This window comes from Sarcophilus harrisii, chromosome 4, assembly GCF_902635505.1.
Source record: "Sarcophilus harrisii chromosome 4, mSarHar1.11, whole genome shotgun sequence".
Lineage (NCBI taxonomy): Eukaryota > Metazoa > Chordata > Mammalia > Dasyuromorphia > Dasyuridae > Sarcophilus > Sarcophilus harrisii.
The window spans coordinates 50,609,265-50,635,419 of NC_045429.1; positions in this window are offsets into that span (position 1 = coordinate 50,609,265).

Below are 26,155 nucleotides of genomic sequence, written 5' to 3' on the forward strand. Positions count from 1 at the left end.
GATTGGATTAGAGTCCTCTATACTACAACATTTCTTTTTTCTCTTCAAATTCCTAAAATTTACCTTTTCTCTTGATCATTAGTATTTTTTGTGCTATTCCCTTCTCCTCTTCAAAAGGAAGAAACAAAACAAAACTGTTTCTTTATTGGTGGAAGTAGAAGTTCAAAGGGAACCAGGGTCATACATTCACTGGGGAAACTGCACGCAGTCAAGACTCAAAATGGAAACCAGAGGATTGCTCCAGGATCCGGTCACGTTGCTCCCAGCTTTCCCTTGTGAGGATGTCCAGCTGTCATGATGGTACTGGGGTTAAGTGGGAACAACTCCAAACAAGGGTCTGGTCAAAACAACAGGATGTCCAAGTCAGTACTGAGAGAGACTGTGGGAATCAGGAATGACCTTAGAAAGTAGCTCTCTAGGGTTGACCCCAAGGGTATTGCTTTGTTGGGAAAGAAAAGGAAAAGTTTTGTTCTTAATTTCAAAATAAATAAATAAACAGATTTCATTGGTAAAATTCCCAGATCCTTCCCCTAAATGATCTGTCATTCTTTCAGGAGCCATTTTCTCTCAAAATAGTGTATCTACCATACTTCCTCTCAATTAAGCCAAAATAATTGAATGACAAATTCTGGTGTGGCCATATTCAATATGGCACCTGCTCTTTGATGCATTGATTCTAATCACTATTTAGAAAGCACTCTGCTTTTGGAGATCCTCTTAAGAATTTCTCTTTTGCATGTTCACGCCAGCTCAACAAAATGTCATCCATCCACCTATATTTGGATTTTTATAGGAATTGTGAAGAAAGAGATTTAAGTGTAATGATAGAGCAGAAAAATCAGATGTGGATTCAAATGAGAATGATTTCCTGATAATGACCTATCAATTAAGTAGTACCCTCATCATTCTTTCTACTTTAGAAATGAGGAAATTTAGAATTAGAGAAGTTAAATGACTTTATAAGCTCCCTCCCTTTGGTACAGTTCAATTTGTCAAAATGTTTCCTAAAATGTGCAGCTTAGAATGGATCACAGTAACAGGCTGGGATCTGATCAGTGCAGAGTCATCACTCTCTATGTTTTGGACAAGGCAACTTTCTTCAAGCTGCCTATGATTGCATTATTTCTTTTTTTGGCTGCTCAGTCCATCCTTTGACTTATATTGACCTCACAATCCACTAAATGTGCAACTTTTTCAATTAACTCTTACCTAGCTATGTTGTTCCTTTGTTACTTATGTGGTTATTTAATGTGTTTTTTTTAAAGTAAAGGGGAATATTTTACATTTATCCTTACTGAATTTCATTATATTAAGCACAGAACTCTAGCTTGTTTAGGTGAGATCAGACTGGGCATTGTAATAAACAGTAGAAATTCAAGTTCAAAACCTACCAGTTCCCTCTGTCAAGAAATTTATATTCTAATGTAGAACAACAACACATAGAAGAGGGTTAGAAAATAGGAGAGAAGTAAAAATGAGAGTTACGTGGCAAAAATGTAGTAAGTCAGAAGAACATCTGGGAAAGAAGTGATCATGGATGGCCTAGATACTTCCTTTAAATGTGGTCCAATTGGAGGAGGGGACCACAGGATCTGAGGCATCTCCAAGGTGAGAAAATAATTTGAGAGGAGTTAGAAAAAGTCCAGAGGAAAAGGAAGAGATCTTAGAGGGGAGTTTTCGTCTTTTGATTGTTATTCAGCATGTTAATTATCTCTCCCAGACTACCAATAAATTTGATAAACCTGATTTATTATTATATAATATAGCCTGAAGGACAGACCCCTAAAACATTTCATTAGATACCATCCTCTAGATTAAAAATTCTTAATATTGTATATGTGTGTTGTGTTTGTATGTGTGTGAATCAGATAAAGTTTATATCCCCCTATTCAGAATGTTTTCAAATACATAAAATAAAATACATAGGATTTCAAATGAAACCAATTATATTGAAACTGTGGAATATTATTATTTTTAAAAATCAGGTTCACAACCCCACTTTAGAACCTCTACTTTAGGTTATCATTGATCTATCAACATTACTGTTCTGGGTCCATTAATTCAACCATATTCTGAATCTACTTAGTGTAAAGTTATACTCTTCACCTTGCCTATAAGCATATTGTCAGAATTTTGTGAAACACCTTACTAAAATCTAGTGAAATCATGGTTATGATTTCATCGCCATGACCTATAAGTCTAATAACTCTGTTAAGACAAGAAATTAAGTCATTCAAGTATGATGGCTTATTAAATATATGTTAAATAATCAATAAATTTTTAACAAATAAATGTGCTAAAATTTTATGGTAACATGATATAAATATTTATGCTTTAAACTTTTTTTTTAAAACACTTCCTTTACAACAACTCTCTGAGGTAAGTATTACTAGCTCCATTTTACAGAAGAGGAAAGTAAAGTAAGCATTTACTAAAGGTTAGATAGTTTATAATACAAGAGTCAGATCTTATACAAATACAGGTCTTCTAATACTGAAACCTTTCCATTAAATCTTTTTAAAGGGTCTGACTCTTGGCAGTTCACTTGTCTGGGGCATGTCAGCTTCAGTGTTCTGAGAAAAGCAGCATTTGAGTGTTCTGAGAGAGCACTTGCTGATTCACATATTATAGGTTACAAAAGTGCCAGCTACCATTTAGAACTAAGAAGGAAAAGAAGTGGAGAGAATATACTCTTTTCTATTGCTTCTTGTTAAAAGGAAGAAAGAGGCAAGAAAAGAGGAGAAAGAAGCAACAAAAGAGAAAGTAAAGGAGAAAGAAGAGAGGTTTTTTTTGTATTTGCTTCTGTTGAGAATTAGTAGAGATGAAAAAGAACACTGTCAAACCAACAGAATTGGAAAGGCCTTTGCCAATAATAGGAGATAGGTAATTTCATTTCCTAAAAAAAGGCCACATTCCTTTAGCTAAAGGCATCATCTAAGCCTGAAGCTGGAAGTGGCAGATACTATAGTTGCTATCAAGGCCTGATGAATGGATTGACTTGTATGGCTGAAATGACATGCCATGGAACAGACTGGCACAGCTTAGCAGTGGAAGAATTTCTTCACACAGAAGAAACCCCCATCAAACAACTTTTTAGACATTGATTGAAATAGACAATATTGATGTTAGCAGTTACAGAATTAAAAGTTGCCTTCAGCATATATATCCACTATTCATATTCCATTCTAATACTAGGTCTTTAACTATACACCCATTCTCCCCATGAACACCATGTGATTTGATGTGAGAGTATGATTGAGATATATAGATATATCTATAGACAATTAGATTGTACAGTCGATAGTCAACAATGTTGCTAGGTGCTAGGTGCCAGCCACTGTGTTAAATGATGGGATGTGTAGAAAGGTATATACCTCGCTTGTACATATGTACATGTGTATGTATGCAAATGTATATATACAAGCAAGATATATATGGGATAAATTGGAGAAAGTCAAAAAAATGGCATTAAGTATTAAAATACTGTATTTGGAAACAGAAAGGCCTAAGTTCAAATTGAGACATGTACCAATTGTATCATCATTGGCAAGTCACTTAATTTGTCTGCTTCAGTTTCTTCATCTGTAAAATAGGGATAATAATTAAACCTACCTCCCACAGTTGCTAGGAGGATCAAATGAGAAAATATTTGTCAAGTGCTCTGCAAACTTTAAAGTGCTATATGAATCATTATTATTATCATCATCATTACTTTTTGTAGCATATGGTAGAAATAATCATCCACAAAGATTACCTCTAGCATACTTAAAGTAATGAGTGTAGCAGTCTTCCTACTCTGAAAAAAAATCCCAAATTGTCAGCTTGGATCCAGGTCAATGGGAAACAAGCCACAGAGTGAGAAAGAAATAAATATCCCCAAAAGGATGGGATGGTGGTTTGGAGATATTGCAAGACCCTGTATTATACTACACCAAGAAGGTATTATACATTCCGAAGAAAAAAAAAGTGTGTAAATTGCTTTGTGGAGCTTAAGTCACTATATAAATGCTGACTCATCATTACCATCTTCATCTTCCTCCCATGCTTCCTTATGATTCTTGTTTTACTTTTAAAATGCTCACACATCAATACAAAAAGTAATGAGCTCTAAATTCTAAAAAAAGAACTAAAGACAAACCTTTCCGTTTATAATTTAAAAAACCTAACTTGAGATGCTTACAATTTAGGAGTAGGAATTATTAACATTAGCCTTTTCTCTGGAAAAAAAAAGATTTATGGATGAAACTTTGGAAATGAAATCATGCAAAAGGAGGGAACATCCCTCTGAACCAATAATGTCAAGAAAGATTTATGGGATAAGAGGAGTAGAAAATTAGAGGGGACACATTATATCCTCTGTAACTTTCTGCTCATGTTGTTTCTTCTTGCTTGGTTTGTGTCCCTTTTCTCCCTCCATCTATCATGTAATCATGAAATCTCACCATAAGAAGGAATCTCTGAGGCCTTCTAGTCCAATCCAATTATGTATAAAAATCCCCTTTATCATATCCTTTATTGCTGTTCATCTATACTCTCTTTGAGGGACTCTGTGATGAGAATCCTGTTACTCAGTCACTCCATTCCTCTTTGAGTTAGTCTTGATTGTTCAGGACTTATGCTTTATATCCAACTAAATTTTCCCCTCTCATTTCTAGTCATAATTTCTTTGTTCTCCTTAGTCCAAACTGAAAATGGTTAATGCTCTTTGATATAAAAAACTTTTGAATATTTTAAGGACATGATATATCATGTTTTCCTTTCCTCATCCCAAATTTCCTCTTATTCAGAATAATGTCTCCAGATCTATCTACTGCTTCTCATATAGCATGGTCTCTAGTTCCTTTGCTATCTTTATTTACCACAAGGAGTCTTCCATCTTACAGGTTCTGGTAATATGATATTGCTAACTGGAGGTGATACTTCAGATTGTATTCTTTTTAAAAAAATTAATAATAGCTTTTTATTTCCAAATTTTTACAAAGATAGTTTTAAACATTCACCCTTGCAAACCTTGTGTTACAAAATTTCCCCCACCACTAGACAGGAAATAATTCAATATAGGTTAAACCTGTTCAATTCTTCTATTGATATTTCCACATTTATCATATTGTGCAAGAAAAATCAGATCAAAAATGGAAAAAATGAGAAAATAAAAAAGCAATAAACAAACAATAACCATCAATGACCACAAAAGTGAAAATACTATGTTGTAACCCACATTCAGTCCACATAGTCCTTTGTGGCTCTTTCCACCACAAATCTATTGGAATTGGCCTGAATCACCTTATTATTGAAAGGAGTCACATCCATCACAGCTGATCATCATATAATCTTATTGTTGCTGTGTACAATGCTTTCATGGTTCTAACTCCCTTCACTTAGCATCAATTCATGTAAGTATCTCCAAGCCTCTCTGAAATCATTCTCCTGATCATTTCTTATAGAACAATAATATTCCTTCACATTCATGTACCATAACTTATTCAGCCATTCTCCAACTGATGGGAATTTGCTCAGTTTCCAGTTCCTTGCCATTACAAAAAAGGGCTGCCACAAACATTTTTGCACATGCATGTGGGTCCCTTTCTTTTTTTATGATCTCTTTAGGTTACAAGCACAGAAGAAACACTGCTAGATCAAAGAATATGAACAGTTTGAGAGCATTTTGGACATAGTTCCATATTGCTCTCCAGAATGAAGCTGTATGATTCTAGGCAAGCTACTTAATCCTGTTTGCCTCAGTTTCCTCATCTGTAAAAAGAATTGGAGAAGGAAATTACAAACCACTCTAGTATTTTTGCCAAGGAAAGCCCAGATGGAGTCAGAATTAAACACAGCTTAAAACATTGAAACAACACTCTAGAAAAAAAGTATATGATGCATTTTAAAGTTTAAGCTGTATAATTAACATTTTCCTAAGCCTAGACTATCAGCAAAACAATAAATCAAGCCCTGACTTAAAACATTTGCAGATCTCTGAGGTGTAAATGCTAACACTGAAAACTGAACAATTAGCTCTTATGAGATGGTTTGAGCTAGTTTCAGAATACTCTTGGATTTGTGCCACACAATTTAGTAATTAATTACATCATGTCATAATGTATTTCTGTGTCTTATTTCCCTTGTTGGGCTGTAAAGTCCTTGAGGGAAGATCTTACCTCTCATACTTCTGTAACTTTCAACAAGACCTTATATATCACTGCATGCTCTGATAATGCTTATTGATTATGCACTAAAATATGGGAGTGCTATTATACATGCCTTTATCCAAGCTGACACTCTGCTATTCAGGGCATGTTGTAGACAAGTCTCACAGTTACATAATTCTGAGCTCAATTCTGAGACAATGTAATATAGGAGGGAAAATGCCAGCTCTGGGTTCAGATCCTACCACCAGTATTTACTACCTGTGGGAGCCGGAACAAGCTTCTAGAATTATATCTCTAAGTTGGTTTCCTCTTCTGCAAAATGAGAGAATTGAGGTAGTTGGCTTCTTAAGTCCTTTCCAGATTTAGGACTATGATTATCTTACTTTTTCTTATTTTCCCCATTCCATTAAGCTCAAAATCTTATACATAGCTAATGCTCAATGAACATATTGGGTAGATTAATAAGGAATGAATAGTGCTGGTAATAAAAGTCCAGGTAAGTATTGAGGGGGGAAAATTTTTTTTGAAAGTTGAGAAAATTAAAGAAATAAAAATGTACCAGTTAGAAAATAAATGAAGATAACATATTTGAATAAGAAATATTATGGGAGGGAAAATACGAGCCAGTCATTTGTTGTTCAAATAAGCCCACTGACTTCCCAGTTAAATAAACACATTAAAAAGACTTCAAACAGTGGACTGAGATTACTGGAGTTACTGAGATGTCCTAATTACTGCAAAATGGTCTGCAAAGATCACAGACCATTAGGTGAAAAAAAAAAACCCTGCCCCAATTAAAAGTTTAAAAAACCCCAGCAGGTAAAAGATTCTCTCTTGCTTTCAAATTCTCTTTTCTTAATAGTATAAAAATAGCCAAGGACCCTAAGTTTTCATGGATTCAGTTTTGAAGGCAGCCTTATAAAATCAGTCATATTGTGCTCATATACATAGTAGCTGAATTCAAAAAGTCCCTAACTTCAATGAAAGCCTGCAAGGTAATAGTGAATATTAGGCACAGGACAGCTTTTATTTCAACCCACAAAAAAATTCAGAATACATATAAAGATTACAGAGATTGTGAAAAGTTGTTATAATTCTCCTATACCTCTAGTCAGTCCCACCTTTCCCCTAGGACCATATCCAGTCCCCAAGAATTCTAATATTATCCTTTGATTTGAACTCTTCTTGAAGAGAAATAAATTTAGAGTTTCCAGAAAGGCTACCATTTTCTCATTACACCCAAGGAGTCAAGGGAAATCATGATAATAATATGGAAAGTCCACATCTTTTACTCTCCCATGCCATGACTTGTTTCTTGTTGATATTGTAGCTCTGGAGGCAAGATATGTGATCTTTTCCTCGAGGTAGGATGACACTGCCCAGAGACTTCTTTTCTCTCTTCAGGAGTATGGGACCTGGGGCTCTCAAATTTAAGGTTAGAAGTAATCCTAAATCTGACAACACCTAGAAAATTTCCTTGCTCTACCAAGGATCTTAGGGGTACCAGGTGGTACTCCCACTAGTTGCCTACATCAGCTATCTTCCAGACTGGGAGGTTATACCATTGTCTCTCTAAATCTGAAATGCAGAATGTCAGCTCAGGCTACATGGGTGAGAGTGAATACTCCCACACCCCATAGGAGCCAAATCTGCTCTTAGTTTTGCTGCTCTCTGATCTGCCCTCTGAAAACAGCATACTATGTCAAGAATTGCCCAAGTTTTTAGTATAGCCCTCAGCTAGAAGCATGTGAGCTTTTGGAAAAAACAAATGAGACTTAATGACTTGACTCTTGACTCAATCTGTGACACTTCCTCCCTTCATGGACTTGAACAAGTAATTTCTCTAAGACATTTTCCTTATCAATAAAATGGGGATAATATCAATAAAGACTTAAGTATCTAAAAAGGTCAAGGCTATATGTCAATTTCTGAGGATACAGATAAAACAGTCCCTGACCTTGAGGAGCTTCCATGTTACTCAGAGATAGAATTTATACATAAATCAATACAGCATAAGTAGAAATTAGTGAGAAAGGACTACCGATAACTAGTAGTGACAAAGGAGGTGAAGAAGGAACATATTCTATATATGAGGGATGGATAGTTTGAATGAACAGAAGGAGAAGATGGAATATGGTGCCTGGAATAGGGAGGTAATTCACTGTGACTACATTTAGAGTTTGTGAAAATAGATCAGATGAAATGAGGTTGGGAATATATGCTGAAACCCTATTTTAGAGGATGTTACATATCAAGCTAAAGTTTCATCATTTATCATGTGGATATCAGAGAATCACTAAATATCTTTGAATATGGGAAATGTGGTCACATTTGTGGCTCAAGAAAACTATATAGTCAGCTTGGTGGAACAATGGCTTGGAAATTATGAGACAAAGTAAGAATGGTTCAGGGTAGAGATGTTAAAAGCCTCAAACATAATGGTTACTGAGAATGAAGAAGGTCATAGATATAAGGTACATAGTGATGGAAGGATCAATAAAATTTGGGAAATGATTGAAGAAGGTAGGGATAAGGAATGAGGAAGAGTCTTTGAAGATTCATAGGTAACTGAAGTTGGGAACTTGGATGATTGGGAGGATAGTGGTACACTCAACAAAAACAATGAATTGATGGATAGAGCACCATCCCTGAAATCAGGAGGATCTGAGTTAAAATCTGATCTCAGACACTTAACATTTCCTAATTGTGTGACCCTGGGCAAGTCATTTAACTCCAATTGCCTCATCAAAAACAAAACAAAACAAAACAAAAACCCAGTGAATTGTATAGAATGGACTAGTTAAAGAGAAAGAAAATTAATTCTCTCTTGGACATTTTTGAGTTTAGCATGTTTATAAAACATGAAGAATGAGCTACCCAATAGTCAATTGACTAGAATTCTGGAGAGGTAATAGGGCTATATAAATTTGGGAGGCATTTGCATAGAGATGAGAATTGGAGTCCTAAAAGCTGATGAGCTCTCAAGAAGGAGTATAGGAAAAAAAAGGCCCATTTTAGAGGCCCATGTGATAAATATGCTAAGAGAGAGGAAGTAATACAGAATCTATGCAAAGGAAACTGAGGAATGATCATACATATAGCAAGAGAACCAGGAGAGTGAAAGTATTGGGGTAGTAGGAGATATTGACAATATTAAAAGCTAGAAAGAAATCAAGATTAAGGAAATCAGATTTCACATGATATCACTAGTAACTTTAAATGAAATAATCTCATTGAGAAGCCACAAGGGTTTGGAAAGTGAGTGGGTGATGAGGAAGGAAGGTGGACAGATCTCACTAAGAATGTGACTTTGTAAAATGTAAAATGAAAAGAATTACAGGTTGATAACTTGAAGGGTCAAGATCAAGGTCAAGAAAAAGTTACTTAGGGCTAAGAATATGTTTCTAAGCACTCAGGGAGAGAACCACTAGATAAGAAGATACTGAAAAAATGAGAGAAATAGAAGGAATGATCAAAAGTAAATATTTCCAAAGTAGATGAGAAAGGATGCATTAAATGAACAGTTCAAGAATTTGCTCTTATCAAAGAATATTCTTTAAGAGAAGGAAAAAGTGAAAATTAGCAAACATGGAGAGGATTTAAGAGGTGTGGGGCAATGCTATATAAATTATTTGATAAAATAGGGAATGAAGGAGTCCTACCAAATTCCTTCTATGACACAGACATGGTACTGATACCTAAACCAGGTAGGCTGAAAACAGAGAAAGAAATATAGACCAATCTCCCTAATGAATATTGATGCTAAAATCTTAAATAAGATATTAGCAAAAAGACTACAGAAAATCATCTCCAAGATAATACACTATGATCAAGTAGGATTTATACCAGGAATGCAGGGCTGGTTCAATATTAGGAAAACTATCAATATAATTGGCCATGTTAATAACCAAATTAACAAAAACCATATGATCATCTCAATAGATGCAGAAAAAGCATTTGATAAAATCCAACATCCATTCCTATTAAAAACACTTGAGAGTATAGGAATAAATGGACTTTTCCTTAAAATAATCAGCAGCATCTATTTAAAACCATCAGTAAGCATCATATGTAATGGAGAAAAACTGCAACCATTCCCAATAAGATCTGGAGTGAAACAAGGTTGCCCACTATCACCGTTACTATTTAATATTGTATTAGAAACGCTAGCTATAGCAATAAGAGCTGAGAAAGAGATTAAAGGAATAAGAATAGGCAATGAGGAAGCCAAATTATCACTCTTTGCCGATGACATGATGGTATACTTAGAGAACCCCAGAGATTCTGCTAAAAAGTTATTAGAAATAATCCACAACTTTAGCAAAGTTGCTGGTTATAAAATAAACCCACATAAGTCATCAGCATTCTTATATATCACTAACAAAATCCAACAGTCAGAGTTACAAAGAGAAATTCCATTTAAAGTAACTACTGATAATATAAAATATTTAGGAATCTATCTGCCAAGGGAAAATCAGAAACTTTATGAGCAAAATTACAGACCACTTTTCACACAAATTAAGTCTGATCTAACCAATTGGAAAAATATTAAATGCTCTTGGATAGGGCGAGCAAATATAATAAAGATGACAATATTACCTAAACTAATCTATTTATTTAGCGCTATACCAATCAGACTCCCAAAAAACTATTTTAATGACCTAGAAAAAATAACAACAAAGTTCATATGGAAAAACAAAAGGTCAAGAATTTCAAGGGAATTAATGAAAAAAAAATCAAATGATGGTGGCTTAGCTGTACCAGATCTAAAATTATATTATAGAGCAGCAGTTACCAAAACTATTTGGTATTGGCTAAGGAATAGATTAGTTGATCAGTGGAATAGATTAGGTTCAAGGGATAAAACAGTCAACAAATATAGCAACCTAGTCTTTGACAAACCCAAAGATCCCAGCTTTTGGGATAAGAACTTACTGTTTGATAAAAATTGCTGGGAAAATTGGAAACTAATATGGCAGAAACTAGGCATTGATCCATACTTAACGCCGTACACCAAGATAAGGTCAAAATGGGTTCATGACCTAGGCATAAAGAATGAAATTATTAATAAATTAGAGGAACATAGGATAGTTTACCTCTCAGACCTGTGGAAGGGGAAGGTCTTTATGACCAAAGCAGAACTAGAGATCATTACTGATCACAAAATAGAAAATTTCGATTATACCAAACTGAAAAGTTTTTGTACAAACAAAACTAATGCAGACAAGATTAGAAGGGAAGCAATAAACTGGGAAAATATTTTTACAGTCAAAGGTTCTGATAAAGGCCTCATTTCCAAAATATATAGAGAATTAACTCTAATTTATAAAAAATCAAGCCATTCTCCAATTGAAAAATGGTCAAAGGATATGAACAGACAATTCTCAGATGAAGAAATTGAAACTATTTCTAGTCATATGAAAAGATGCTCCAAGTCATTATTAATCAGAGAAATGCAAATTAAGACAACTCTAAGATACCACTACACACCTGTCAGATTGGCTAAGATGACAGGAAAAAATAATGATGATTGTTGGAGGGGATGCGGGAAAACTGGGACATTGATGCATTGTTGGTGGAGTTGTGAACGAATCCAACCATTTTGGAGAGTAGTTTGGAACTATGCTCAAAAAGTTATCAAACTGTGCATACCCTTTGATCCAGCAGTGTTACTACTGGGATTATATCCCAAAGAGATTATAAAGAAGGGAAAGGGACCTGTATGTGCACGAATGTTTGTGGCAGCCCTTTTTGTAGTGGCTAGAAACTGGAAACTGAATGGATGTCCATCAGTTGGAGAATGGCTGAATAAATTGTGGTATATGAAAATTATGGAATATTACTGTTCTGTAAGAAATGACCAACAGGATGATTTCAGAAAGGCCTGGAGAGACTTACACGAACTGATGCTGAGTGAAATGAGCAGGACCAGGAGATCATTATATACTTCAACAACAATACTAGATGATGACCAGTTCTGATGGATCAGGCCATCCTCAGCAACGAGATCAACCAAATCATTTCTAATGGAGCAGTAATGAACTGAACTAGCTATACCCAGAAAAAGAACTCTGGGAGATGACTAAAAACCATTACATTGAATTCCCAATCCCTATATTTATGCACACCTGCATTTTTGATTTCCTTCACAAGCTAATTGTACAATAATTCAGAGTCTGATTCTTTTTGTACAGCAAAATGATGTTTTGGTCATGTATACTTATTGTGTATCTAAGTTATATTTTAATATATTTAACATCTACTGGTCATCCTGCCATTTAGGGGAGGGGGTGGGGGGGTAAGAGGTGAAAAATTGGAACAAGAGGTTTGGCAATTGTTAATGCTGTAAAGTTACCCATTTATATATCCTGTAAATAAAAGGGTATTAAATAAAAAAAAAAAAAAAGAGGTGTGGGGCAGATTAGAAGGGGAAGCTTATACGACATGATCTTTATTTTCTCAATAAACTAAGAAGCCACATGATCCACTAAGAGAAAGGATCAGAGTTTGAGAAGTTTGTGAGGTCCTTGAGGGTAGGGGTTCTATCCTACCCTTCTTTATATTCCTCATTGTGCTTCCATGGTGTTCCAAAGTGCATTTGGTGCCTTCTAGAATTATCTATGTATGAAGAGAAAAGAGAAAGGGAAAAAAAAAACAACTTTTTTAAAAAAATGCTGACATTAGTGTTGGGCTCACATCCCAATACTCTCTTTAAGAACAGATTTGACAAATATTTGCAGGGTGTGGGAAACGCAATTTATCAGCCCCATTGCTAAAGTCAACAAGCTTTACTGAAATGAACCACTGATGCTGAGCTGGTCCAGCTGTGGCTGCTTTCTTTTGATAAACACTGGGCTCTCATGGGTAAGAAACCAACTTAACTAACTCACAAGTGCCCAAGCATTTCCTAGTAGCATCTTCACTGTCCTTTCCCAAATGCACGTTGTCTCATTACACATAGTGGAAAGCTGCAAATGTAGAAAGATGGTGAAAGCTAAAAAAAAGTCTTCAGAGATTATTTAATTCAGAAGTGTCAGACAAAAGTCCTGTACTTGCCAACAGCCCCCAACACTCCTGAATGCTGTCTGAACCAGATTAAAATTTAATCAGAAAATAATTAACAGAATAAATAAAATAAATAATATATATATATATATAATGAAATAGATAACATTATATTTTAAAAGTAAGTCAATATCCACCCTGCATGGATCCCTATATATGAATTAGTGGATTCTATTTATATTTGAATTTGACATCACTGGTCCAGTTCATCTTCCTCATTTTAGAAATGAGGAAATGAGCCCTCCAAATTAAGTGACATAATCAAAGTCACAAGTAAGTCAATGATAGAACAAAGGCTAGAATTCAAGTCTTTGGCTATCATGTTTCTTCCCACATATCATGCTTCCTTTCTATAAAAGCTCCTTTAGAACCCATGATCTTGAAAGCCTGGATTTACTACTTCTAGCCTAGGGTACAATCACCTTTTTAGTTCTAAGTTCCACAGGCCAATGTTGGGTCTATAGTAACCTAAGAATGAGAGAGTATTGTGATGGATGGAAAAAATAAAGATGAAAAGAAAGAAATGAAAAAGGAGTGAGAAAATAGGAAACAACTAAAGGAAGAGACATAGAATCTCAGAAGATATCCCCTCTACAAGACCACCAAGTGGTCATTCAGGAAAAAGAGAAGGTCAAATGGAAGAGCAGGATCACATTCAAGTGGTTCTTTCTGGATTCAAAATGCTTTTTTAGATATTATCTCACTTGATTTTATTGTTGTTCAGTCTTTTCAGTCTTGTCTGACTCTTTGTAATCCCATTTGGAGTTTTCTTGGCAAAAATATTGGGAAAGTTTACCATTTCCTTCTTTAGCTCATCTTACAGAAGAGGAAAAGTGATTTGCTGGGGTCCCACATTTAATATCTAAAGCTGAATTTGAATTCAGGTCTTCCTGACTTCAGGTCTGGTATGCTATCCATTGTGACTCCTAGTTGCCTCATTTGATCTCTACTTTTTGATGTAGTATAAATGTTACTCTCTTCATTTTTTTCAAAGACACTAAGTGACTAGCTCAAGGCAATACAAGTAGACGTTATGAGAGGAGAACTCCCTAGAACACATGTGTATGGACTTAATATGACAATATCAAATGTACAAAAGTCAGGTTAGAAATATAGGTCTAGTAAGTAGGCTGGTTATTTTTGGGATAGTTAAACGTTGATTGAGAAAGCAAACTTTAAGACTCAAGGTAAAGGGGGAAAAGGAAAGAGAAGAGGTAAAGAGGAAAAAATTATGAGACAATATATTAAAATGTCTAGGAAACCAATAAAATGGATCTTAGGGAAGACTTTATATTCTTGAGAACCTAAATTAACAAAACAGAAAAAAGAGATCATCAAAGAGCTGAATACAGAATTTGGATATAGAATTTCAAAAATTAGAAAATCAACAAGTAAATAAACTTTAAAAAGCAAAAAGGAGGAAATCTTGAAAATTAGAGAAATAGATACATCACACCCATAGGGAGAAAAAAATTAAATAGATGACTAACAGAACTAAAAAAAACTCAGAAAATCAACAAATCTTTAGCTATTCTTATTAATAAGAAGAGACAAGAAAATTATATTGACAAAAATAAAAATGAACAAGGTGAAATCACAACAAAGAAAGGAATAAATTATAAATGCTATAAATTGTAATCCTAGAAAATTAAGAATTTACAAGAAGTAGCTATTAATCTACAAAAATATAAAACATTCAAATAAAAATAATACCAACTAGTGATTGTACTATTCTGAAGGCAGAAAACCTCAGTTCAAGATTCAACTTTCTCAAACACTTGCTTCCTGTGTTATTTGGGATAAGAGATATAATCTCACTGGATTAGAGGTTTTTTTGTTTTTTTAGTTTGTAAAATACAGAAGATGGACTAGGTAATTCAGTGGATAGTGAACTGGGCCTGGAGTCAGGAAAACCTGAATTCAAGTATCATCTCAGATTCTTACTATGTGAGTGAACCTGGGCAAGTCACTTGGCCCTAATTTGACTTAGTTTCCTGATCTATAAAATTAACTGGAGAAGAAAATGATAAACCAGCACAGTATATTTGCCAAGAAAACCCCAAAAGGAGTCACAAAGAGCCAGGTGTGATTGAAAAATGGCTGAACCAAACAACACTAGATAGTATCTTTGGAGTACCTGATGGACCTTTCATTTTGGAATCTATGAAACAGACAGGCTGTAAAGAAGCTATCAAAGAAAAAAAATCTAATTGGATTTACTAGGTTGGTCAAAACTTCTGAGAACCTATTTTATAAAAACGGGAGTGATCTAGCACAGGAAATATATTCACATTGCTTAAGGAAACTTGGTGAAGCCTGTGAGGTTTATGGAAAATATCAAGTCTGTTTAAAACTTGTGGATTAAAATGTCTGGTGATATTGTGGTGGAAACTTTCCAATCAAGCCTCTGAGAAGAAGGTGCTGGAGGAAGAGAAGAAAGGAGGTTTAGCCTCTGTTGTTGTCTCTTCCTTCCCTTGACTGGAGGAGGATTTTGTGAACTTCAGAGGGTGATATACTTTCTCTTGGCATTGTACTCTTAGCAATTTCCCCCAAACCATTGGCATATCACCCATAGAAGGAGCCAAGAGCAAAGCAGGAACACACAGAAAGACAGCTTCAAGACTCTACAAGGAAGGAAAGTTACAGGGGATTATCCTTTCAATGATCTAGCAAAAGGATTCCAGGAACTGTTTTTATCTGATATTAAAATGCTGGGGAAAATGTAAGGTTGTTTGTAGAAATTTGGTTTATAACAACATCTTACCTTATATACAAGCTCAAAATGGATGTGACAGAAATTAAAAGTCAGATTTCATACCTTTCACAGCTGTAGCAAGGGGAGAAATATTATCATGACTAAAAGAAGAAGGGAAAGTTGGGAATAATTTTTGCATTAATTATCTTTAATAGTTTTAGCAATTATTATCCTTTATTTAATACTAATTATATTTAATAATTATCTTTGATAATAATAACTATTTTCAAAAATCCAAAATATAAGTTAGGCAAGCAAAACAAATAGGTGAGAGCAAAACCTGTTCCCTAATAGATAAAGACATAAAGAAATAATTTCCCCCAAATAAAAATTAAAAGCTGCCAAAATAATAAAGAAAAGACTGCTCTAAATTAGAATTAAAAACTAAAAAACAAAACCCTAAGTTTTAACCTCACCTGTAACAAATTGACCAAGATAATAAAGGAATTGTCAAAGTTGATTGTCAAAGAAGGAGAGGAATATTAGTCTTTGTTGCTGGGTCTGTCAAATTAGTTGAAAGATTCTGGGAAGCAATTTAAAATTATGCTAAGAAAATGATTAAAATATCCATACTTTTTGACTGAAGGATCACCTTATTAAGCATACATGTCAATTAAAAAAAGAAAACCCCCATAATATAATATAGCAAATCTCATAATAATATAGCAGTATTTTTTTTTGTTAAACCAAAAAACTGGAAACAAATCAGATGTCAATTGCTGGGGGATGACTAAACAAATTGTTTTCTAATGGAAGGTGTCCCAAAAATTTTAGTGTGATTTTATGTTTAATAGAGCATTAAGATTTTTGGTCTAACCTGCTCCTGAACATAGACTGTTATTCCCTATAAGGACATCTCCATCACCACCATTTCAGATAACTTTTTCCCCAATCATCTTCATGATTCTCCTCCCTCTCAGAATACTCCCTTACTCAGAAATCACACATTCTTTTTCCTCTCTATCGTCCTTCCTGGAAGTCTGTCAAATGTCAGTGAGTCACTGCCAAGTAGTTAGAACAGATTGATGGTCCTGCCAAGTATGTGCCGCCCAGACAGTTTCCTTGGATAATTCTTGTCATGGTAAATCTTTGATAGAATGTTAGTTCTGGAAAGGACCTTAGAGATCTCATCTTGGTCTAGAGAGCTAAAATAAAAGAATATTTTCTAGAGATTAAGAGTCAATCAATCAAAAGATGAGGCAACAATCATTGATTAAGTTTTTACTATGTGGCAGGTACCACTGGTTTCACCTTTGACAGATGCTGGCTTGGTGCCATTCTAATTAGTAAGAATAATCATTTAAATTAAGCTAATTTCCTATATCTCTCCTCCCTTTTATAGTCAAGATCCTATGTTGGAGAGGTGGCTTGTTAATCAGTTATGGAATCATTCAAAAAAGTTCTTTCTTTGTCTCTTTACTCTTGATTTCATTAGGTGACTCCTTTATTCTTGGCAACTAATGACCTTGTGAATCTGAAAGGTCTAGAGCATATTTTAGAATCCTATTTCAGAGTTCCAAGTTTTTAGTTAGTACAGTATTTGTGTCCCAGAGAACAAAAGGTAAGCTTCAGGACTCCAGTCCAACAGTACCTAAGACAGGAGCACAGCTGAAAGACATGCTATTTTTTGTCATGAATTTGCAAATACAATATAATGTGGAAACCGGGTTAAGCATTGAACCTATTCTTCCCAGAGGTGATATGGAACCTAGCTTCTTAAATTATGGTTCATGACTCCATATGGGATCTTGTAACTGAATATGAGGGTTGAAAATTTATGATTTATTTTCAGTAAATGTTTGATTTGTATACCTATTTTATTGTAAGTATATACCTAGGATCATATGAAAATTTCTCAGGTAAAAAAGGAGTTATGAGTGGGAAAAGTTTAAGAAGATATGGAGAAGATTTTGCCTTTGAACTGTGAGGAAATATTTGTATATTTGATCTAGATATATCAGTAAAGTAGGTATCCCTTTGTAAAAAAAAAAAAGATCATTAGCTAAATGAAGCTGGGGGAAATGGCACTGCCCCCCTAATAATAAGGAAAACACAAGTGAGAGCTCAAAACAATAAGAGTAGAAAAAAGAAACATATCTTCAGACCTCTTGGGGTGCTCTCAAACTCTATGGCAGCCTGGCTCTAGGATAGTGAGTTAGAACATAGTTGCTAATCTTTGATTGGATTGGATTGGATTAGATTGAGTTGGATGAGAAGTTATCGGATAATCTGCAAGAGTGAATTCTTCATTTTCTTTTGAGCAAATATCCTAGAATCTCTTGTCTCTCACTGCAGTCCCCAAAAGAAGGTGCCTTTCCTGGTTCTTACTTTTGGTTTAAAGAAATCTTTTTGGGGTCCTTCTGATGGATCACAAGGCATGAAGAATGAATTATTGATTGGGCAAAAACTCCTTTATTAAGTGCTTACCAGAAATCAGGATGGTGGGTTGATATTTGTCTGTTCACATAAGACACTGGGGTTCACATAGGATACTAGAATGGTATCCTCAGTAGCTTTCAATTTTTCAAAGTTAATGTGTATCACTTAATTAGTAAATAAATGCTAATCAATTTTTTTTGTTAAACCAAAAAACTGGAAACAAATCAGTTGTCAATTGCTGGGGGATGACTCAATCAGAATCAATGCATTAAAAGTTGGTTGGTCATAATGAGTTCATTCTATATGTTCAGAAATCCTTGGATCCAAATCATCTCCTTTCCAAGAGATAGATCTTCTTCTAAGAGCTCCCTATCAGGGTGCCAGGCATCTTTATTGGCCTTGCACTAATATTTTTAACTTGACAATGGATGAGATGGAAAGAGCAGGATCAATTGTTTTTCTTTTCATTTCTCCAGGAAGTTGATTATATTCCTATTTTGGTAGATCTGATTTTTTTTTTTAAGTTCCTCCTTACTATCCTGCCCCTGTAATGGTACCTAACAGATAATTATACACTTGAGAGGTCAAACTTTGATTTGCTTGTTCTATTTGCCCCCCCCAAGGTATATGTGTGTGTGTATGTGTGTGTGTATATGCATACACACATATATACATGCATATACATGTATGTATAGATGTATACACATATAAACATCACATGCATACATAAATACATACACACAACATATATATGTGAATATGTATACATTCACTCTTCCACACACAAATACAAAGAAGTCTTAAACATATCTATCAGATTGTAAAGTCCTTGATAGCATAGATTATTTCTTATTTCATCTTTCTCTATCTCTATTCTCTTTTTCTACTTCCTACACATTGTATTTCATAGAGTGGGTACTTGACAAATTTTTGCCAAATTGTTGGATTGGTGTTATTGTTAAATGCCTGGGCTCATCACTTAATGTCTTCTGTGTATATCTATCTACAAGTACAAGGGGAGAAAGCAGATCCAGTTGGTATGCCCTTTGCTTCCAAGTTTCCTGGAGTCTTTTCAAGTTGGCTGCCTTGGAAAGAGACCTTGCCAAAAAGGCTGTCTCAATGTTTCCTAATAGACTGAGTAGACATATATATTATGCAAAGGGCTAAAGCCAGTTTGGACCCCACTAATATACAGCATAGACTTTTAAATGACTAAAATTTGATTTTTAGCTTAAGAACATGATTACTCCTTGAATCTTAAAGAATAGCATAGAAACACATTCTCAGTCATTCCAAACTTGAATTGTCCTAAATATAATTCTAGGATCCTTCCAGATTATGACCAGAGCATGACAAGATAAAGGAGGTGTATCGTTTCTTTCTTTCAACCATATATCCTCTCTGTCTCTTTGTCTCTGTCTCTGTTTCTTTCTATCTTTGCCTCTTTCTCTTTGTCTTTTCTTGGCACACAATGCTTAATAAATACTTGTGGACTACCCATTTTTGCTGTCTGTAGGTTTCTGTGTGTCTTCTCTCTCTGTACTTCTCAATTCTTTTCTTCTTTTGACCTAACCTTTCTCTCCCTCATTTGTTTGCTTGGCCAAAGAAAGAAATTGTCAGACACAATACTCAATTAGTTCTACTCCTACTGATGAAGTTTAATTCTCCACTCTGTTGCTAGAACTGGCACTAGAACTCTTTCTTCCCTGGAGCCCATGTGGCTACATGATCTAGAACTCCATAATTCCTTCTCCAAAGTCCAGTATCTCCATGCTCCTTTTCATATGAGGAAAATGAAAAAAAGAGAGAGTAAGTCACTTGCCCAAAGTTACATAGTTTGTTGTTAACAGCCAAATCTATAATTTACCAAGACTTTTGTCTCCCAATTGAGTGGATCTTTTTTAAACCACACAGTTATTCCTGTCAAAATAATAATACATACACTGCCTTACTAACTGAATAATAAAATTAAAAAATCCAAATAAATCCAATTAAAATTGAACAAGTCATTTAACTTTTCTTCGATTTCCATTTAAGTAGAATTCTAGGAAGGACTAGTTAATTTATCACAAGATTATATGATTTGAGGTTGAAGTTCCCCTAGTTGTCATTTGTGCCAACTCCCTCATTTTACAGATGAGAAAACTGAGATCCAGAGAGGGTCAGTTACTACAAAGTCACATTGGTAGTAATAGGTAGAGGTTAGGTTCAAATCCTAAGTCTTATGATTCATATTCCCCTGTATCTCAATAATCTCTTTTATAATGTCTAGTTATATTATTTCCTATGTTTGTAATGTTCTTTTCTTCTTCTGCCTCATTTCCTGTTGTTTAGTTTTTTTTGTAAATAATATTTTACTTTTTCTAATTACATGTAAAGGTTGTTTTCAACATTCATTTTTATATTTTGTCCTGAATTTTTCTCCCTCCCTCCCTTATCTCTTTCTTCCCCAAAAGAGGAAGAAATCTGATCCAATTATACATATGCAATCATGTTAAACATATTTCCATATTAGTCAAGTTGTGAAAGAAGGAATGGAACAAGGGGAAAAACCATGCACACAAAAAAATAAAATAATGTACTTGGATCCGCATTTGGACTTCATAGTTCTTTTCTGGTTGTGAATAGTAATGTCCATACTGAATCTTTTGGAATTGTACATATAGGTCCTTTTCCCTTTTTAAAGATCTCTTCGGGATATTGACCTAGTAGTGGTATTGCTCTATCAAAGTCCCTTTGGGCACAGTTCCAAATTGGTCTTCAGAATGGTTGGATCAATTCATAACTACACCAATGAAGCATTAATGTTCCTATTTTCCTGCATCTTCTCCAAGATTTATCATTTTCCTTTTTTGTCATAGTAGTCAATCTGATGGATGTAGGGTAATACCTCAGAATTGTTTTAATTTGTATTTCTCTAATCAAAAATGATTTAGACCAAAGCTTCTTAAGTTATGGGTTGTGATCCCATATGAAGTCACATAACTTAATGTGGTGATCACAAAATTATGATTTATTATCTGTAAATATTTGACTTTTATACTTATTTTATATACATATATGCCTGGGTTCACATAAAATTTTCTCAGGAGAAAAGGGGTCATGAGTGGAAAAATTTTAAGAAGACTTGATTTAGAATACTTTTTCATTTGATGATAGCTTTAATTTCTTCATCTGAAAACTGTTCTTTCATATCCTTAGGACTATTTACCAATTGGAGAAAGACTTGTATTCTTATTAATTTGACTACTTTCTCTCTATATTTGAGAAATGAGACTTTTTATTAAAAACATTTGCTGTAAAATTTGTTTCCCAGCTTTCTGCTTTCCTCCTAATTTGGTGCATTTCATTTTGTATTTTATAATGCTCTTCTTGTTTGGTCATAAATTCTTCCCTTCTTCATATTTTCCTTGTTATCCCAATTTGTTTATCATCTTGGTATGTGGTGCAAGATGTTGGTCTATGACTAGCTTTTGTCAAAACTTTTCCAGTTTTCCAAAGCAATTTTGATCACAGAGTGACTTCTTATCCCAGAAACTAAAGTCTTTGGGTTTATCAAATGGTAGATTACTAGAGCCATTTTCAATGGAATCTTAAATACCTTCCAGTGGAGTTTCTACCCTATCTTTTACAACCAACCCAAATGATACTTCTTTCAGAAAGCCTTCTCTGATTATCCCAATTAATGATAACCTCTTCTACCTCACCCAAGACTTCAAACAGCACACTTAAAATTTTGATTTAATTCATTTAGAATGTATTATTTTATATAAGAATTTGTTGGGTATTTATTATGTTTTCTTACAGATTTTGAGCAGTTTTACCACTAAGATGAGGACTGTCTTGTCTAGGACTTTGTAATTCTCTTCAGCATCTAGCAGAGATTTTGTTCAAACAATAAAATCTCAGGTATTTGTTGACTAAATTAATTAATGCCTGAAATGCATTCCCTTCAAATTGTGCCTCTTTGAATCTTTAGCCCAGCTACCTCCTTTTCTCTAAAGTCTTCCCTGACCTCCCTAACTGCTAGTGTTCTTATCTTCATTCCAAATTATCTTTTTTTATGGTGAGATGGGGAAAATAATAGATATGACTCAGGGTCACTCAGCTAATGTGTCTAAAGCCAAATTTGAACTGAAGTTCTCCTGATTCCAGGTATATTACTCCATTCACTGCCTCCAAATTATTTTTAATTTCCATTTCTGTTTACATGTAGTTTCTCCTAGTAGAATATAAGAATCTTAACATCAGATGCGATCTCATTTATTTTGTTTTTGTGTTTCTAACTCCTAACACTGAGTATTTGAGAAATGTTTGTTGTATGATTAGAGTCATATCAGTATCCCAGCTTTACTGAAGATTAAAAAAAAAAAAACAAGAACAAAAAGCCCTTCCTCTTCAGGCATATAACCACACTCCTAGGAAAAGCAGGCTACCCTCCTTACATACTCTTCCTCATCCCCTATTTGCTTCTTAGTCACTACCATACCAAACATATGACCTCAGGCCTTTAGTTCAGTCAAGTGGTAGAGACTATATACATGTTAAATCCTCTAAGAGAATAGAAACTCTTTGAGGACAAGAATAATTTTTCACTTTTGACATTTTGACAGTGCCTAGCACAGTGTTTTCCCTATAAGAGTTGCTGTAAAATATTTGTTGTCGAGGAGAAAGTCTTTGTGATATGAAAAATTGAACCAATGGCTTTGAGATTTTTGAGCTGGTTTGTTTCTACTCAAATCTGCCACCTGTACTAACAATATCCTTTGCAGGCCAATTGCCTCCCACTGTGGGACAGGTAATTGAATAAATATGCCCTCTTCTCTTCAGTTCCTTTCTAAAAATACAGGCTAAAAATACAAGCTCCTTGGCCCTCCTGTGTATCTTTAGTGATTCAGGGGTATTTGGGTTGGTAAGATTTGGCAAGATGAGGGCCACATAATCCCCGAAGACAATTAATCCCTTTTAGAGGAATGAAACAGAGCTTCAAAGTCCCCAGGAGTGAAATAGAAATGGAATTAGGATGAAAAACCACTTTTTCTGCCCACAATAAACAACATGCATTTAATTGGCTTCTTTTTTTAAAATAATAAGTAAATTGTACTTGGATGTTTTGGTGAACACTGCCTGATAGCTGACCTATTTATCCACTGAAGGGAACACAGTCTGGGAGTCATCCAAGTGAATTTAATTGACAATTACCTATAAGAAGAAGGAAAAGAAGGATCCTTTAGGGTCAATAAAGTAAACTTGAAAGGTGCTATGAGTCTTTGTCTGCCCCCAAGATCTCTCCCACTGTTCTGGCCTTGTGCCTGGATAATCAGGACTGAAATTCTACTGAAATGTATTACTTTGGGCAAGACAATCCAAAATGAAGAGTTGGAGTGTCTAAAAAGCCATTATTAAAATGTTTACATATCATCCAGAAGAATAGGGAGGCAGGAAAGGTACTCAGAAACTGTTAAAAATATATAGAACTTTAGAGATGACAGAACATAGATATAGAGGTGGAAAACAGTTAATTAGTCAATATACATTTATACATTGTTTATTAAGACCTTAAAGGGCATTTGGTCTAACCCTTAGGTTTTAGAGATGAGAGAACCAGAAAGAAATAATTTTCCTGAAGTCACATAAATCGCCTAGTCTATTTCTTCTAATTTTAAATATTTTAGTAATTATTCTGGTCTCTCACTACCTGAAGGTCAGGTAACCTTCAAGAAATGAAGGTTATATGTCTATCCCTTCTCCAGCTTTCTCCAACACTTTAGACTATTGATTTAAACCTTCATCATCTATATTCCTCCAATTATTATTGGTGATGTCCTTTATACTTGAAGAGGACCAAAGTGACATCTTGAGTCAGTGCCAGGTAGAGTGTCTAACTGTGGCTGATCATACCAATGTGAGCTTGGAAGGCTCTACCACAGATTGGTCACACAGTCCATTTGAACATTTCCTCCAATTAAAATGGTCCAAGCACCCCAGTAACAGATTGACTTTTACAAAGATATATTTACTTTTAAGGTATAGCAAAAAACAAAGAAGCATTTTCCTCAATTCCCTGGAGAACATAATTCTAACTATATCCCCCTGAGTCTCTGGGAGGATTCACAATTTAACTCAATTCCCAAATGGCATCAGTTACACTAAATTCCCAGCCAAAGTACCCCACTCCTTGAACCCCGCTTTCTCTGGGCTCCCCAGTGGATTGGCTTGAACACTTGGGCTCTAAGCTTTATCACAGCTTGAGATCCCCTGTCAGCAACTATACTGCCTGCACCTGGAACTGAAAAAATGTCAAATGAAGCAAGACTACAGACCAAAGCCTATTTCTCAGGGTCATAGCATGTAAGGAAAAGAGGCCCTTCCCTGTACAACTTACTTCATGGTATCTCTGCTTTGAGCAAACAAGACCTTCATTCTTGGACTCTGATGGAAAGAAAGAATAATGTTTCAGGCAGATAGATCTAAAGACACAGGTAGTTCTACCTACACAGCCAATGGACAGAAGCTGTTTCCAACAACACAGAAGGCCAGTGTAAAATATATTTTTTTCTAGATTCAAGTCCCTATTGTCTCCCATGTCAGTGCTTCCATTTTAGGTCAACAGTTCCTATTTAATGACTGATGAACCTTTGGGAGTACATCATGATGGTCCAAGGAATTTGTACCAATTCTTTAATGGTACATTAAACAATAAATGATTTTCCAATTATGTTAGATAATTGGAATATATAGATAACTATATTTTTCCCTTTGTCACAAGCATGTGAATGTTTAAAGTACTACATGATAGTTTCTTTAGTGATTTGAAATTGTCATGGTCATGAGCAAAATGATTTTGGAGTTTGCTCAGTGATTATGTCAAATTCTGGACACTTCTAAGTACAATATGTTTTTCAGTTTCTCAACTTATCACCATATTGTATCTAAAATACCACAAAAGTTCAACATTTCAGTTCAAGTGACTTCCAACAAATAGCCTGTTGCATAGCATACTCTCCTAACTTTCTGTGCACTAAGCCAGAGTAACTTCTTTGATTCTGCTGTGCCTGTACCCTTTAATGATACTTATCAGCTGTGTGATCACATAAACAAAATGTTACTAAACATCTGGATTCTTGCAACTATCAGGCTGTTTGAAAACTATGATCAATGTACCTCATAAACCATTTTAACTGTATCGTGGACCATCACAAATATTCTGTAGAAGTCAAACTAAGGTTGCCTTTCATTGAAGTTTTAAGATTGCTTATAGACTTAAACAAATTTTCTGCTTTTGTTATTCTGTCTGGTAGATTTTCAAATGAACTAGTGAGCAACTCCTATTTAGTAGAGTTTCTGTGAGAATGTTGCTAATAGATCAGTGATAGAAAAGAAGAAAGTTATATCTGAAAAGATTATTTTTAACAAGAATTAGTTGATATATATATATATATATTGCTAAAAAACACAAAGCAATACAGGCAAGTGAATTTTAAATACATGCTTTATTTGATTTCATGACAATACTGTAGTCTATAAAATATACAATCATATTATGCCTTAAAAAGCATATATAATAATTAAAATATTTTATTTTTGCGAAAATGTGTTAATCCATCATCTGAGTCTTCAGCAGATCATAATCTTTTTGCTAGGAGAGGGTCCTACCTCAGTGTTAATAATGGCTGCTGAGTGATCAAGGTGCCAGTTGCTGAAGGTTAGGGTTATTTTAAAATTGGAGTCAATTCTCACAAACCCAATCACAGCTTTATTGATGAGACTTATGCAATATTCCATTTTGTTGCATCTCAGGAAATAG